The following is a 16,278-nucleotide window of genomic DNA, read 5'->3' as shown; positions in this document are numbered from 1 at the left end:
GGCTGTGCATACACAGAGGGAAGGCCATATGAGGACATAGCAAGAAAGTGGTTGTTACCTTGATCTTGGATTTCTAACTTTTAGAACTGTGAAAAAAAATCAATTTATGTTGTTTCATTCACCCTAGTCTGTGGTATTTTGTTATGGTACCACAAGCAAACTATAGTCACATCCTGAGGTACTGGGGGTTAGGACTTCAACATATGGATTTGAGGAAAACAAAAATCAGACCATAACAGGTAGTTACATATGGCCTAATGAAGAGGCAAAGCCAGCCTGACAAAGAATTCCTAGGGAAATAAATCAAGCAGGGCACAAGGCTCGAGGCAGGAGTGAGTTCCCTTCAAAGGCAAGATGGTCCACCGAGAAGTCCAGTGTGCCTAGAGCAAAATAAGTAAGGGGAGAGTGGTAGGTAAGAAGGTCGCGTTGGGAGGCAAAGCCAGATCATGTACAACCATGCAGGACATGGTAAGAAGTTTGAATCTCATTGAAGTGGTGGGTAACCTTGTCTTTCAACAGATGAGTGACATGATCTGATTTGTACTTTCAAAAGGATCACCTTCTTCTTGGTGAATAGAACGCACTGTAGATAGGCTAAAATGGAAGTGCCAGGAACACTTAAGGAGGGATGGAAAGAAACCAGATGGCAGATACTGGACTATAGATACTAGGAGGGAAGGGTAGAGTTAAAAAGAAATAGATGGACTTAAAATACTTCTTAGAGAAAAAGCCATGAGAACTTGCTGATTAGCAATTAGGGTAAAGGAAAGTGTAGATCCACAGACCACAGGTAGGTTTTGGCTTTGAACATGAGAATAGAGAAAAGAGTATTTGACTGTGATGAGAAGGACTAAGGAATACATTTTATGGAAAGGGTGGAAGGTGAGTATTTGTGTTCAAATTGTTAAGGACAATCGTGTAAATATTCCTTAGTGACTCAGCTGGACAAATCACATGTGATTTTGTTGTTGTTTTTTGTTTTGTTTTTAGCAAACATCCAATTCTTGAATATTGGAGACCCAATATCCATGGCTATGTTTGATAAATGTTATTTTGGCCCAAGTCTCCTTTTAACTTTCCTTGTCTATTTCTTTTATTTCATGGTGTGCACAAACTTCTAGCAGTTTTTCAGAAACATAATTTCTATATGTAAGTTTATTCCTATAGAAAAGTCACATTGAGATCACACTGCTCAAAATAAGTGTTCAGGAATAGAAACTAGGTTTGTTTAGATTAACGTAGGACATATATGAGTTGTAATTGTATGTATACAAATTAAATGGACAATATCCTCGTCTACAGAAGGCAGTAAACTTTAATAACATTTGATGCAAAACCGCCATTTGAGGTACCACCATGCTTTGAAAAGCTCATCTGTTAAAGCATTTTATATATATAGCTGGTTCGTATTTAAAAACTAGAAGGTGGTACTCATGCATGTTTCCTTTACTAGCACGTCCCTTCAATTTTCTCTTGAATTTATGAGTAAGTTTTAATTCAGTGGAAAGTAGTTATAGGTACATTGAAGAAATAGTCATCCTTTACATTGCAGGGGACAGGGAGAAACTGAGACACAGGTGAACGATATGGTCACATTCACCTTTTAGATGGTCTTTTCTGGGGCCTGTGGAGGAATGATAGAAAAATGAAAATACTGGTAGCAATGAGATCAGTGAGAGAGTTGTACCAACATAACAGGACAGGCAGACATAAACAACAAGGATCTGAACTAAGGCAGGTGCTAGAGATAAAGAGGAAGAAAACATTTTTAAAAAATAATAATATATTTATCACACAGAGCTAGAAGTACCAGGTGACCAATTGCCAGGTTTCTAGTTTGAGTGATGGGATATTAGATAATTCCCTCAGCTGAAGTAGGAGAAAAAAGAAAAAAAGAAAGAGAGAGAGAGAGAGAGAGAGAGAGAATAAGAACATGTTGGGGATGGATATGTGTCATGGTTTATTTTATGTGTCAATATGACTGGACAAAGTACACAAAGTACTCATAGCTAAGTAGTCCTTTGCGTCCTCTCTGCTATTTTCCTGTCACTGAAAGGTAACCCCATGATGACAGGGGTCTTGTGTTGTTCTCTCTGTATCTTCAGCACTCATGGAAGTGACTAGCCCATGGTATTAAGCTCTGTTGGTTGAATGAGTGGGTGGATGAGGGACTGACTGACTGAATAGTTGAATGGATGATTCGTCTTACAAATGACAAACCCAGAAGAAGTGGGACATGGAATGGGTACATTTTGAAGAAAGGAATTTTATGGGACCCTGCCTGGGAAAGAATAGTGAGGTCTAGAGATGGGATGATTTGGATCGAAGCATTAGTAGGATCTCGAGGAGTCTAGTAAAGATTGCATACGAGGAAGTGTGGAGGCAGAACAACTAGTATGACTAGGACTATATAGTTGAACAACTGCAACTATAGAGCTGGAAATATAGTGTGGTTGTCTTCCCATGAGACTGAAGCAAATCAGGGACAGACTGTTCCCTTAGGGAACCTAGTAGGAAGGGGCATCAAGACTCCACTGACTTTCTGAAACACTGAGCCTTAATTCTGGCTGTTATTGGAACCAGATCTCCCTTTCAAATGCAGCCTATCTTTCTGTCACATTCCAGAAGCTCAGGCCCTTCTTTCCTCTCCATGAACTGAGAATGCCCCAATCCTTGCTTAAATCTGACACCTCTCAGCTCCACTTGCTTCACAAACTCCTGTACTCGTACACCTGACGGTGTTTGCCATAGCTGTGTTTATATTGCTCCACTCCTGAGCCATGCCCAACATGACTCACACCTTGCTTTATACTGGTCCTAAGACGAAGAGCTGATGTTCCACTGATGGGTTGGGTTTGGGCTTAACCTAACTCTCTTCAATTCTATGAGGCCTGAGAGATGTGAGGAACCTGCAGAAGAAAAATTTGAAGATAGCAGAAGTGGGTTCACAAGGTTTAAGGAAAGAAGCCAGCTCCATAACACAGGTATGGAGTAAAGCAGTAAGTGCTAATACAGACTGCAGAAAAGTTTCCAGAATATCACTCTAAGGTAAGCAGTGAAGGTGGCTACACTAAACAACAGATTTTCAATGTAGATGAAATGGCCTTATATTTGAATAAAATGTTATCTAGGACTTTCATAGCTAGCAAAGGGAAGCCAATGCCTGGCTTCAAAGCTTCAAAGGACAGGCTGACTCACTTTAGGGGCTAATGCAGCTGGTGACTTTCAATTGAGGCCAATACTGATTTATCATTCTGAAAATCCTAAGGCCCTTAAGAATTGTGCTGATTCTACTTTACCTGTGCTATATAAATGGAACAAAGGCTGGATAAAAATACATCTGTTTATAACATGGTTTACCGAATATTTTAAGCCCACTGTTGTGGCGTACTGCTCAGAAAAAAAAAGATTCCTTTCAAAATATTAATGCTCATTGACAATGCACCTAGTCACTCAAGAGCTCCAATGGAGATGTACAATGAGATTAATGTTGTTTTCATGGCTGCTAACACAACATCCATTCTGCAGCCCATGGATTAAATTTGACTTCCATGTCTTTTTATTTAAGAAATAACATTCTGTAAGGCTATAGCTGCCATAACAGTGATTTATTTCATGGGTATAGGCAAAGTAAATTGTAAACCTTCTGGAAAGGATTCACCATTCCAGATACCATTAAGTACATTGGTGATTCATGGGAAGTGGTCAAAATATCAATGTTAACAGGAGTTTGGAAGAAGCTCCTTCCAACCCTCATGGGTAACTTCAAGTGGCTCAAGACTTCAGGGGAGGAGGTAACTACAGATGTGGTGGAAATAGCAAGAGAACTAGAACTAGAAGTGGAGCCTGAAGGTGTGACTGACTTGCTGCGATCTCATGATAAAATTTTTACGGATGAGGAATTTTTTTTCGTATGGATGCGCAAAGAAAGTGGTTTCTTGAGATGGCATCTACTCCTGGTGAAGACGCTATGAAGATTGTTGAAATTACAACAAAGGATTTAGAATATTACATAAATTTAGTTGATAAAGCAGTTGCAGTGTTTGAGAGGAAGGATGTCAATGTTGAAAGAAGTTCTACTGTGGGTAAAATGCTATGAAACAGCATCTCAAGCTACAGAGAACTCCGTCATAAAAGGAAGAGTCAATCAATGCAGCAAATTTCATGGTCTTGTAAGCGATTGCTACAGCCACCCCACCCTTCAGCAACAATCACGTGATCAGTCAGCAGGCATCAACATCAAGGCAAGACCCTCCTCCAGCAAAAAGATTACAGCTCGCTAAAGGCTCAAGTGATGGTTGCATTTTTTAGCAATAAAGTACTTTTTAAATTAAGGTATGGTCATTGTTTTTGCTACTGCACACTTAATAGACTACAGTATAGTGTAAACATAACTTTTATACGCACTTGGAAACCAAAAAATTTGTGTGACTCATTTTATTGCAATATTTGATTTACTGCAGTAGTCTGGAAGTGAACACACTATGTATCCAAGGTATGCTTATAGTTGCTTATTCTAAACAAGTGCTAAAGATATATCTGCAGAAACATGAAATTAGAGTTCAGGTAAAAGCTTTCATTTTAGAATAAAGCTTATTTACTTTCATGGATGTGTGTGTCTAGACATATTATGAATTTGTTACTATTTCCTCTATATATAATAATCTGTTCCATCTATCTTTATCTCTTTTACAATCTCTCTCTAGTCAAAAAAATACTCATCAAAAGAACACATAAATTTCTTCTCTTTTTTTTGTGATAAATTTTGTCATCACAGAACATACAACTGAATAACTTCCAAAATCCTTTTTGTTTCCTAGATGCTGTCTCAAACTGTACTATTCACCATTTTCCTCCATATTTTGACTTGTAGATACTTCCATTTTCTTTTTTTTTCACCCCCTTTCCTTTGTTCCATCAAATGCTATAATCACTAAACTGTTTTATATTTTTAAAAGCTTAAATTTGATTAAGATATACATCTTTTTTTCAGGTAATAATAATGCTTTCTTTTTGCACAATGCTTTACAGTTAACAAAACGTTATCATACACTGTAACATTTAAGACTTAAGACAAATCTGTCAAATAGATAGAAACGACGTTTGACTTAACAATAGCTCAGGAACCAAGATGTAGTTTAATGTATTAGAGGAAGGGGCAAATCCAAATCATCAGCCATATAAAGAATAATACAACTGCCAGTTGCATGCTTTGTAAACTCTACAAAATAGTACTAATTAAGGGAAGGGCAATACAATTATTAACAATTTTATTTGAAAAGTTTTAACCACAGTGAAAAGTATTCAAATATAAAGTGTTGCAAACTCTGTGATGAGAACTCAGAATAAAACCATTTCTTAAAGACTGGAAAATCAAAACGTAAAAGAGAACATACATGGCAAACAACAAAAGGAAGCTAACACAAAATATATCATTCAAGGTAACTGAGGATTTATCCCAAGATGAAGGAACTGCAAATCAATAAAAATTCCATGAGATTCAACAAAGCAGTGCATTTCCACAAAGAGACGACTTTATAAAAACCTTGCAAAAATGATGCAAAAAGATCTAAAAGTCAGAAACTAGATAAAAGCACTAGAGGAAAAAAAGAAGAAACGCAAATACTCTGAACTAATAGCTCAATTTATGCCTTTCAAAACAACCCCTAACAATTGGAAGGGTCATTACTGCAGATTTACAGCATTAAATAGATACTCCATGACAAAGTTATATTTTGATTGTGGCCAGCAGTTGTTATTAGAAAGGGAGAGAGAGGGAAGAAAGAAGAGGAAGGAGTAAATGAAAGAAGAAAAAAAAAGAAGGAAGGAAGGGATGGAGGGAAGGAAGAAAGGCAAAGGGAAGGGGAAGAAGATAACCTAAAAACAGAAGAGTTTAATAATCAGGAAATTAAATGGCACCCAACCAACTTTACTTGAAAATGAATGAGGTAAATCACAAAGGTAAAAACTTATGTGTGGAAAACACAGTGGTAACAGTAAAGGGCTTTCATAAAGACACCAAAACTAGAAATCTTGGCAAAAGAATGTCTGAATAATTCAGTTTTCAGTCTCACGGTGTCCTGTTGAGACCACTTACAGAATACATCACAATAAATGCCCTCAGTAGTCGAGATGGCCCTTAGCCTTATGGGAGTCAATCACAGGTACTTCTTGGAACCCCCATAATCAAAGTAATTCTAGGCTGTGTGTCTTTTCAGTGGCCATTATGATATACCACTGGCATGATGAGATAATTTAGGATTTGTTCACAATACAAATAGTTGTCTAAGAGCTCAAACACTTATATTCAATTTAAGTAAACCTTGGTGACATATGAAAAAGATCCAATAACATTCAACCAAGACTCTAAGGCAACTTCTACAAGCAATCTATCATTTATAGAAGAATCAAGTACTTGACAAATCAAAGTATTTTCCTTTTAAGTAAAGCTTAATAAGTAATATGTTGTAACCAGTACTCCACATGTGAAAGAAATTGTGAGCTGAAGGAATTAGTCAAGAATATAATGTAGGTTGTTTGTTTGTTTGTTTGTTTTTGGGGGGGTTGTTTGTTTATTTTGTTTTGTTGTTTTGCTTTAATTTTCTAGCTTTCTTTGGTCATGAAAGTGACTTAGGGCACTAAGCATGCTGTTATTGCAGTAAAAATGTCCATAATATAGTTCTCTAAGGAAATTTGCGAACTTTATAAAAAGAAATGGTTCTGTTTGGAAACAGAGCTTTGAACAAAATATAACATTAAATAAAATTTTGACTTTTTAAGAATCAGGATTAAAATTAACTGAGATTTATTATTATAAAGATATTAAAAAACTAGATTTTACCCACGTGATGTTTGAATTATAATTTTACCTTTAGCTTCTAATGCTTATCTGAGTACCATTTCTATTTCTCTGAGAATCATTTACATTTCTACGTAAAAAATCTTTCTTTGCATATAAATTTCATTAATTTATTATGTTGATCCACACAAAGCTTTCAGTTTACCCTTCAACAGCCAGTATTTCTCTTAATGATTACAGATATTGAGAGCTCAGTTTTGTTTTTGTTCTTGTTTTTGATAAACAACTGTGGTACAGACTCTAATTTTATGCTTGATTCCTAACATGGAGTTAAGTTATAGTTCTCAACCCTGCTGCACACCAGAATCATCTAGAAGCTTTAAAATACATCCCACCTAGGTCCCATGCCAAAGATTCTGTAATTATAATTGGTCTGTAGTAAAATCTGAGCATCTGTAATTCTTGAACTTCTTTACATGATTTTAGATTACATCTAAGATTGAGAATCACTGGTAAAGGAAAGCAAGGTCTACAAGTCCCTTTTTATCCTAGGGTGATAATTATCATAAAAGAACTATTTCAGTCTCAAAAAATTAGAACTCAGGTCACGAAATTGTATGAAACTTCAAAAGCACACAAGTAGAAAGAAGCACACCATTGTGAATAGATAACTATTCATATAGTTATTCAGATTTAGATGCATTGGTATAAACCTATTATGTACAGACAAACCACAGCTAGCTCTGAACACAACTGCGAAACAGACAAAACAAGTCTTTAGTGCCCTATCCTTCACTTTTTTCACTCTACATTCCCATTCCCTCTGAACTTTCAATACTCTGCTGACCACACAGACTTCTCTAGGGAGCTAAGGTCACAGGAAAAGACTTCCAGGAAAAAAAAAAAAAGGAAAAGAAATGAGTCCATCTTTGGAGTCAAATTCTTATTGGTTAAGCACTTCGGATAACACGATGACCAAAAAAACAAAAAACAAAAAAACAACAACAAAAAAAAGCAAACAAATAGGAGAGTAATGAACAAAGACATGATAGTAGATGAAATTCTGTGCTTACTTTTAAATGTGGACATCTCTCTCTTGTGGTACCACCTCTATAAGGTTCCTTGAAGATGTTTTTGTCTATAAAGAAAAGATACATATTTTCAGTTTTTATATAAGGCAATAAAACGTGGTGTTTGAAATTTAGCTGTGGCACTTTATGACTCTGGGAAAGGTACATAACCTTTCTAAGTCACAATTGTACAAAAGGAAAATAATAAAATATAAATATTACATAAAAGAAGGCATACAATATAAATAGCATATAGAATGCTTCAATAAATATTAGCTGTCATGATAAAAATGATTTGTAGTTTCACCATTTTCTTAAGAAAACATTATTTCATCTCAAGGTTATGTTTAAAGTTATTCTATATTTATTTATTTACCCCAAACACGTTTACCCATGCAATGTCATATTATATTTGGAAAAGACAGTCATTGGAAACATAATAGCAATTTTCTTCAAGCATAATAGTTTTATTCTATCTAATACCTAGTGATCTAAATAAGACACAAAGGTGAAGTTTTAGGATAATGTTTATCAAACAGTCTCATCATCAGAACCACTTGGAAAACTCTTTAAAACACCAACTCCTTTGCTGCCCACAGATCTACCCAATGCTAATCTCATGGGGACCTTAAGCTACTGAAGCAGTTCTCATAAACAGTGAGGTTTGAGAAGAGATGCTTTAGGAAGACCCTTGGTACAATGTACCTGAGATTACTTACAATCAGAGCTCTCCATAGACAAAGTGAGTTATCTTGTAAGGTGAGGGGTTTCCTATCTCTGGAGGGGTCCAAGTATGAGCAGAATGGCTTCTTGGTGCAGAAACTGGGGAACATCTTTAAACATAGGGAGGGTGACCGGGCTGGGTGAACTAGGGTGAAGTCCCTTTCCATTCCAGACATTCAATTCTAAACAAACTTTGTAAAGCATCAACTATGGAATAGGAGCTTCCATAACTATTACATATAATTCATTTAACCAGTCTGCAAGAGAGGTTTCATCAGAGAAAAATAAGTTCACAGAGGATACACTTTGTCCAAGATGGTACCTCAGTCTCAGCTTCTCATTCCAAACAAAGTATACTTCCTCCCACTCTACAGCCCCACCTCTGGGCATAAAAGTACTTCCTTTGTCTTGCTTTTCCTGTTTCTCATTAATAATGTCACCCACTGAGTCTCAAAGGCACCTGTTGTTACCCAGCACTTCTTGGAGATATGCTTACATCACTGCTGCCCTTTCCTTGGTCCCATTTTTAATCAGTCGTAATATCCTACTGATTTCACTTCCAATATGGTTCCCTCAGATTTCTTTCTCTTTTGCCTTCCAATTCCGTGACTCTAGACCAAGTTCAATTAACTAATACACGAGACTCTTCCCCAGCTAATCCATTTCATGCATAGCCACCAAATTAACCTTCCTAATGAAAAACCCAGAGTATATGACTTCCTTGATTAGACATGTTAAATACTCTCCTATTCCTTACCAAAAACAAACAAGCAAAAACACTAGTCTGACATTTTTAGCAAATGAACATTCAAGGATTTCATGTGAGGGCGACCATCTGGTTTAAGGGGCTTTATTTCACACAAAGCCTTTTCACCTACCATGATTTGCAACCAAAATGCAACAGTAATTTTCCCATGAACACAGCTCTCATATTCTGGCCTCTTTTTGATTCCTCAGTGACGCCCACCTGTCTGATTACATGTCCCAGGCAAATGGCAGTTGGGAAATCTGGTGTCCCAGCTGCTTAGAAGCAGAAGCAGAGCAACGCAGAGTTGGAGAGTGGGGTAAAGTTTTGAAAAGAAAGAACTCCGAAAGTTTAGAGGGAATATTATCAGTCTGAATGGATTATGTTGAAACAGAAAATCCTTGTAGAGACAAATGGGATAGCAACCTTGGCTAGAAGAGAATAAATGTCTGACATGGAGGGTAAAGGGTAAAACCTGGAGAAATTCCCCAAGTCACATCCTGGGACTTTTCACAGGCTTGATTTTAAGCTGCGTGGAAGAAAGAGGTTAACATTCCTATGGTCTTGTTTCGTTTGAACTTTTTCTTCTTGCCATTAATATCATGCCTCTTAGTCATCATTTTTAGCACCTTACCACCAAGGAACCTTCCCAATATCTCCCATGAAAACTATCATTCCTTCCTCTGAACTTCCATAGCGTACTGTTCTTACTTTTGTGTCACATTTGACTCTTTCTGTTTCATTGTAAGCTTTTCGAGGACAGGCCTCATGTCACTTTCATCTTTGACTCTGCCCCAGCAGGGGCTGGCTGTTAATTACCTAAGAACCTCCCCCTGTTGGTATATGTGAGTGTTCTGTCTCTTCCTTCCTTTTCAGCACCCTCATTCACAAAGAAAATTAGATCAATGGATATTGAATGATTTGTCCAGAGAAATAATCACCATGAAATCTGACTTGCTAATCATTGTGTACTAAAGAACTCTCTTTTACTCAGCCTCTTAGAATGCTGTAATATTTCACAATAAATGTGGTAACTTTGAAGTAATTTTTTCAAGGGATCAGGAGAGTCAATCCGCCTATCTGTGTACATGAAGAACTACTGATAACCTTAAGAATTATGAAAAAAAAGTTTCTTATGAAACCAAACAGCTATACTAACATAAACTTTAAAAGAAATGTAAACATGCATAAAACATTTTCAGTTCTATATATTGTCAGCTAGTCTGCATCCAAAACCAAACGCTAAAAACCTGCTTTTGCCTTTTGCTTACTACTTCTTGCCTTCTGTTTTCTGAAACCTCATGGTAGGTCTAGTAGTCTCTCCCAGGAGCAAAAGCAGACCTAATTCTCTTCTCTCAATTAGTCTCTTGGTTTAGTCACCCATCAGCTAGCGCTGTCCTCTCCTACTCACCTCCACGACACTATTTCATGAAGCAGTCCCCACATGCAATAAAGCCATTTGTACTGGTAGGTTCTGCTTTCCTAAGGAATGAATCATCAATTAGTTGGACTCTGAGGTTCTGAATCAGTAGCATCTCAGCTCTGGTCAGTGTCATTAGTTGTATATGAAGTGATGGTACCAGCAGCTGACTGAGCAAACCAAGGGGGTAGGAAGGAGCGCTCTAGCCTTGCTGAGATTAGTAAAAGCACTGCTACTAAGAAAACCTTCTGGTAAAGATGGAGAATAATAATGCTAATATTTTGGAAGCAGATGTAATTTGATTTAGGTCAGCTTTCTTAAGGTACACGTTGTTAAACTTTTTTTTAATTAAAATTTGGTTGTGAAATTATTTAGCAAGCCATAGTGTTGCGTGTGCTAGAAAATTCACCAAACACAATGTTTACATATTAAAAGCTCGTTATTAACGTTGTTTAATGCAGGATTCTTCAAATATCATTGACCATAGAACCGCCATTCTGATAACACCTCTGATGTAAATGCTCCTAGGAACTCACTTTGGAAAATGCTAATCTAATTTGTTCATATTTTTACATTATTGGATCATAAAAAGATGCTGGAATTGATAGAATCAAGACCATGATTTGCATTACTGAACCATATTTTGTAAGGGGCTGAGTGCTCTCTATAAGTGCTATACTGAGAAGCGTTATGCAATGCATTTGAAATAGTTGGAAGCCTTTATTTGTGAGAATTGTATTTTTAAAACAGAATTTTAATCTACCTGATAGTATAGAAAGGATGTATTTTCTCTCTTTTCTCCCCAAACTGTCCCAGTATAAAGATAATTGATCTCACCCTTGTATTTTTTGAAAACCATGTTTACTTTTGCGTGTTTTTCATATGAAATTTAAAGTACACATTCTGACTGTAAGCCATGAAATATTTTGCACAAAGTTGCACGTTTCATTACACCAAAGCAGTAGTAAATACTGGCAAAATAAATTTTTGGTAGTAAAAAAATTATTGACTTTTTTTTTTAATTAAATTTATTGGGGTGACAATTGTTAGTAACATTACATAGATTTCAGGTGTACAATTCTGTATTACATCATCTATAAATCCCATTGTGTATTCATCACCCAGAGTCAGTTCTCCTTCCATCACCATATATTCGATCCCCCTTACCCTAATCTCCCACCCCCCACCCCCCACCCCCCTTACCCTCTGGCAAAAAATTATTGACATTTAAAAACTAAAGTAACTTCCTTTTTAGTACACAGTTTTCTTTGTTATTCACATATGCCTTTTGCCTTGCACCATAAAATAATTTTTTTATAAATGTCCTCTTAAGATTTATTAAAAACAAAACAAAGTCAAACTAATAGGATTAGGTTGTTTCTGGAATTCATGGCACTGTGACTCACCACACACACACACACACACACACACACACACACACATTGATATATATATATATATATATAGTCAGAATACAATGATCATAGTTCCTCATTATAAAAATGAATAAATTATGATGATCTAAAGACAGAAATGTAACGAACAAAATGTTTATCATAAACACTATATACTATCTGAGAATTCTCTTTGGAAGTTACTCCATAAATCAAATGATTTTCTCATTTTATACATGGACCTACTGTGTGCAAGCATCATACTATACTGGACCATTTCACCTGAAGGCCATTCATACCTCTAAAATCAGTCAATGCCACCACTTGACCATTAAATATTATTGTTCCAAAAATGAAGAGATACTGAATCAAGATTGAGTCTTAAGTTTTTACTCATACCTAAGAATTAACTATAGGTGTGCAATCAGATAAGGCTACCAAAAACTACATTTCTTCATTTGGTCATCGCTTCAGTCATATGAGATTGAAACATTATAATTCTCATCTGAAAGATGAAGAAAATGAAAGTTAGAGATAATGTACCCCAGTTCATACACCTAGCCAGAAACACATCCAACCAGGATATGGGATATAACCAGGCTGTCTGAGCATCCAGACTCTTTTCTTTAATTCATCAATTTAGTTTAAAAACACACGAGGCCAAATAAGATATTTGATGCAGAGTTCGTCTGAGTAAAATTATGTTGGAACCCAATGGCTATAGGCAGGTCTTCCTATCCAGCTAAAGAGTTATGCCTCTCTGGGCAACTTCTTCTAAGGATTAAATGAGACACTGTATATAAAGTGTTCAGTTTTTCATAGGGCATCGAACTGATAAACAAATGTTTAAAGTTACTATAAAAAATGTTACTATAAAAACAATTATTCTAAAATAGATAATTAAAATTTGATTCAATTTGAAAGCCCTAATCTATATTGCCCAGTCTAATTTCTACCAGTTCCACTCCTGTGCAACATACTCTTAAAAAATACCTTTTCCCCTAAGCTTTCGTATTTATTTTGAATGCTCTGAAGTTAATTCCTAATTATATGTGATATATATCATTTCATGGACTCCAAAATTTACTACTATTTTCATTCGCTCCATTTGTTCAAGTCCTACACGTTCTTGAGGACCAATAGCAAGTTCTTTGTTTTTCTTGTGACTTTCGTAAATTCCCCTCGACCTCTGTCTCCCTCAGGAAATTCCATAGCATTTCTTTCAGGCTCTCTATTATAATAGTATGGTGTGGCTACCTCTTTCATTAAACTCTGAGATGGTATGACCCTAAAAGACAGAAATTGCATTCTGTTGTTCCCCACAGTACTTTACATACATGGCAAAAAGTTTGTTTAATTTCACATAAATTGTGTATAATTTGTGCATGAAAATAGGATTGAGATGCTATACATAGTCTTATTTTCATAAATGAATCATTATTTCCCATTGAGAAGATACCATATTCTGTAAAATTTTGTGTCTGATAATAGCTGTTATCATAAGAAGAAATAAATAACAACTGGACAAGTTAATGATTTTTTTATTATGTCCATGAGAACCTAATAAGCACTATGGCTGGCCAGTAATTACACTCTTTTTCCAAGTTATTCTGTTCTCCCATATAATAATTTCACACTTTCTCCTCCCAAATCTTCAGCAACTACTCCCTCTACTCTTCTTCTCTGTCCTTACTCCTTATTTCACCGAGAAAATGGAGGCATTTCAAATTTTCATCACTACATCCTCTATCTACCTATAACTGTGCCCTCAATTCTGCCTTCTTTCTATTACTCTAGATCAGCTATCTGCACCCCAAACAATGCCCTTTACCATGAATTAGATCCTCTATCTCTCGCCTACCCAAGAACATTGTTCCAGAAATCCTCCTCCTCTCTCCTGTGTTAATATCTTTCCCCCTCTATTAGATTAATCCCACAGCATATAAATAAGTATTTCTTCCCTCTTCAAAAAATAGAAAACCTACTTAGCCCTATTTCTCCTACCACTAAGATCTCTTTCTCTAACAGCCTACATAGCAAAAAAAAAAAAAAAACGGAAAAAAAAATTAAGAATTTATATATTAACCATCACAATCAACTTTATTTCCATTCCCTCTTGAACCCACAGCAGTGAGGATTTCATCTCCAGCCCTCTTCCGAAACTCCATACTGTGATAGCAGCCTTATCAGGCCTCATCATACTTGATCTCTCCTCCTTGAAATTCTTTCTTCATTAGGCTTCTTGGACTCCACGCTCACCTTCTAACTCATTGACGCTGCTTGTCTACTCCCTTCTCTGATTCCTCATCATCTCCCAACCTCTGAACATTGAAATAGATCAAGGCTCAGTTCTTGGTTGTTTTTTACATCTCTATCTAGATTCACACCATCTAATGTCAAGACTTTATACCACTTTTGTACCTTAATAACTGCCAAATTTATATATCCAGCCCAGACCTCCCTAAATTCCAGACTTATAGCCAAACCGCTTGCACATTTCCTCTCGATGGCTAAGTGACATCTCAAAATAAACATGGTAAAAACAAACTTCTACTCCCAAACCTGCTTTTCCCACAGCCCTTTCGGTATCAGTTAATAGCAACCCAATATTACTAGTTGCTAAGTCCAAACATCTTTAAAAGATATCTTTGGTTTGTTGTTTCTTCCTATACCCCATAATCAATCCATTAGCAAATTCTGTAACTGGCAGATTTAAAATACATCAATTTCTTACCATCTGCACTGTTACAATTCTTACCCATGCCACCATCACTTCTCACCTGGATTATCCCAATAGCTATGGAATAGATTTTTTGGTTTCCATCACATCCCCTAAAACTTACTCTCAAATCAGCAGGAGACCAATCCTGCTAGAATAGAAGATAATTGTGCCAGGTTTCTGCTCCAAGTGCTCCAATGACTTCCCATTTCAATGAAAGTAAAAGCACAGGTCTTACAGTGGCCTACAAGGTCTGCATGACCTCTGCCGCCCTGCCCCACCTCTGTCCTCTGACCAGACCATTTACCACCCACCTCACGTCTGCTTCAGTTATCCTGGCTCTCTCATGCCTCTCCTATCACGCAGGCTGCCCTGACTCAGAGCCTCACATGTCACCTTCTCTGTCTAGAACACCTGTCACCCACATTCCAGCTTGGCTAGCTTCCTCACAGTTTTTAGATCTTTACTCAAACCTTGACCACCCTCTTTAATGTTACAACCTGCCCCAGGGCACACTTCCCACATCCCTGCTGCTTATTTGTCCACAGCATTTAAAACCTGAGAACACATTGCTGCATCGACTTACTTATTGTTTGCTGATTCTCTCCCCTTCGGCAAAGTAAGCATCAAGAGGGCAGAATGTGTGCCTGTCTTGTTCAGTGACTTACTTGCATGTAGTAGATACCCAACGAATGTTTATTGAAAATTTATTTTCTTAAGTTTTAGTAAAATGGGTATTTCCACAAAGGTGAAACGTGTTTGACAGTGAGATTCATGTTGCCATAATGTCTAGAATAGCAAATAATAGGCAAGATGGAGTTACAAATTTATCTTATTAATTAAAAATGTAGAGCAAACAGGACCCACTTAGACATAAATTCATCTTGGTTTTTAGACTTAGCTGTGCCAGTAAAAGTTGTGTGGCTTTTGAACTTCAGTGTCTTCTTGTGAAACAAAGGCGTAATAAAGCTGAATTTCTCAGGGTGGTTGTGAGAATAAAATGAAACACTGAGTTCATTCATATTTTCATTCAAGTGAAACAGACATTGTTCAAGGCATTGATGGGAAAGTGTTCTGTGAATGTGGGAAACTTGACGTAAATTTAAGAAAATGTTAGTTTCAACAGACACAAGTTTTCTGTTGAATAATTCTGAACAGCAATGCATATTTAAGGAATGATCACTACATAGACATAGTATGACTCCAAACTATACAAGTTGGAATCTAAAGCCTTTATTAGTGAAATCTCATTTATATTTTGAAAATATTCTCGAAAACAGAAAACCTAAAACTATGAAAACAACTGGTTTGAGGGTGTTTTACTCTCCAAAACAGTTTTATTAAATTGACAACTTTTTGAACTAGCTAAACTTCAGACTAAACTTAAAAGCCAACATATTACTAATGT

General features: G+C 36.4%; 1 protein-coding gene across 1 annotated transcript in view; it reads right to left on the bottom strand.

Annotated features, from left to right (window-relative positions):
- LOC141568583 (uncharacterized) overlaps nucleotides 1-16,278 on the bottom strand; it is a 376,689-nt gene that overhangs the window by 180,452 nt on the left and 179,959 nt on the right. The window contains exon 2 of the mRNA XM_074318849.2: nucleotides 7,873-7,937. The gene's annotated coding sequence lies outside the window, so the exon portion shown is untranslated. The remainder of the gene's footprint in view (nucleotides 1-7,872; nucleotides 7,938-16,278) is intronic.

Source organism: Rhinolophus sinicus, chromosome 7, assembly GCF_057876585.1.
Source record: "Rhinolophus sinicus isolate RSI-liver-muscle chromosome 7, RSI-T2T, whole genome shotgun sequence".
In the NCBI taxonomy this organism is placed as follows: Eukaryota; Metazoa; Chordata; class Mammalia; order Chiroptera; family Rhinolophidae; genus Rhinolophus; species Rhinolophus sinicus.
The sequence above is the reverse complement of the archived record's forward strand: the minus strand, read 5'-3'. Positions and strand labels throughout refer to the sequence as shown.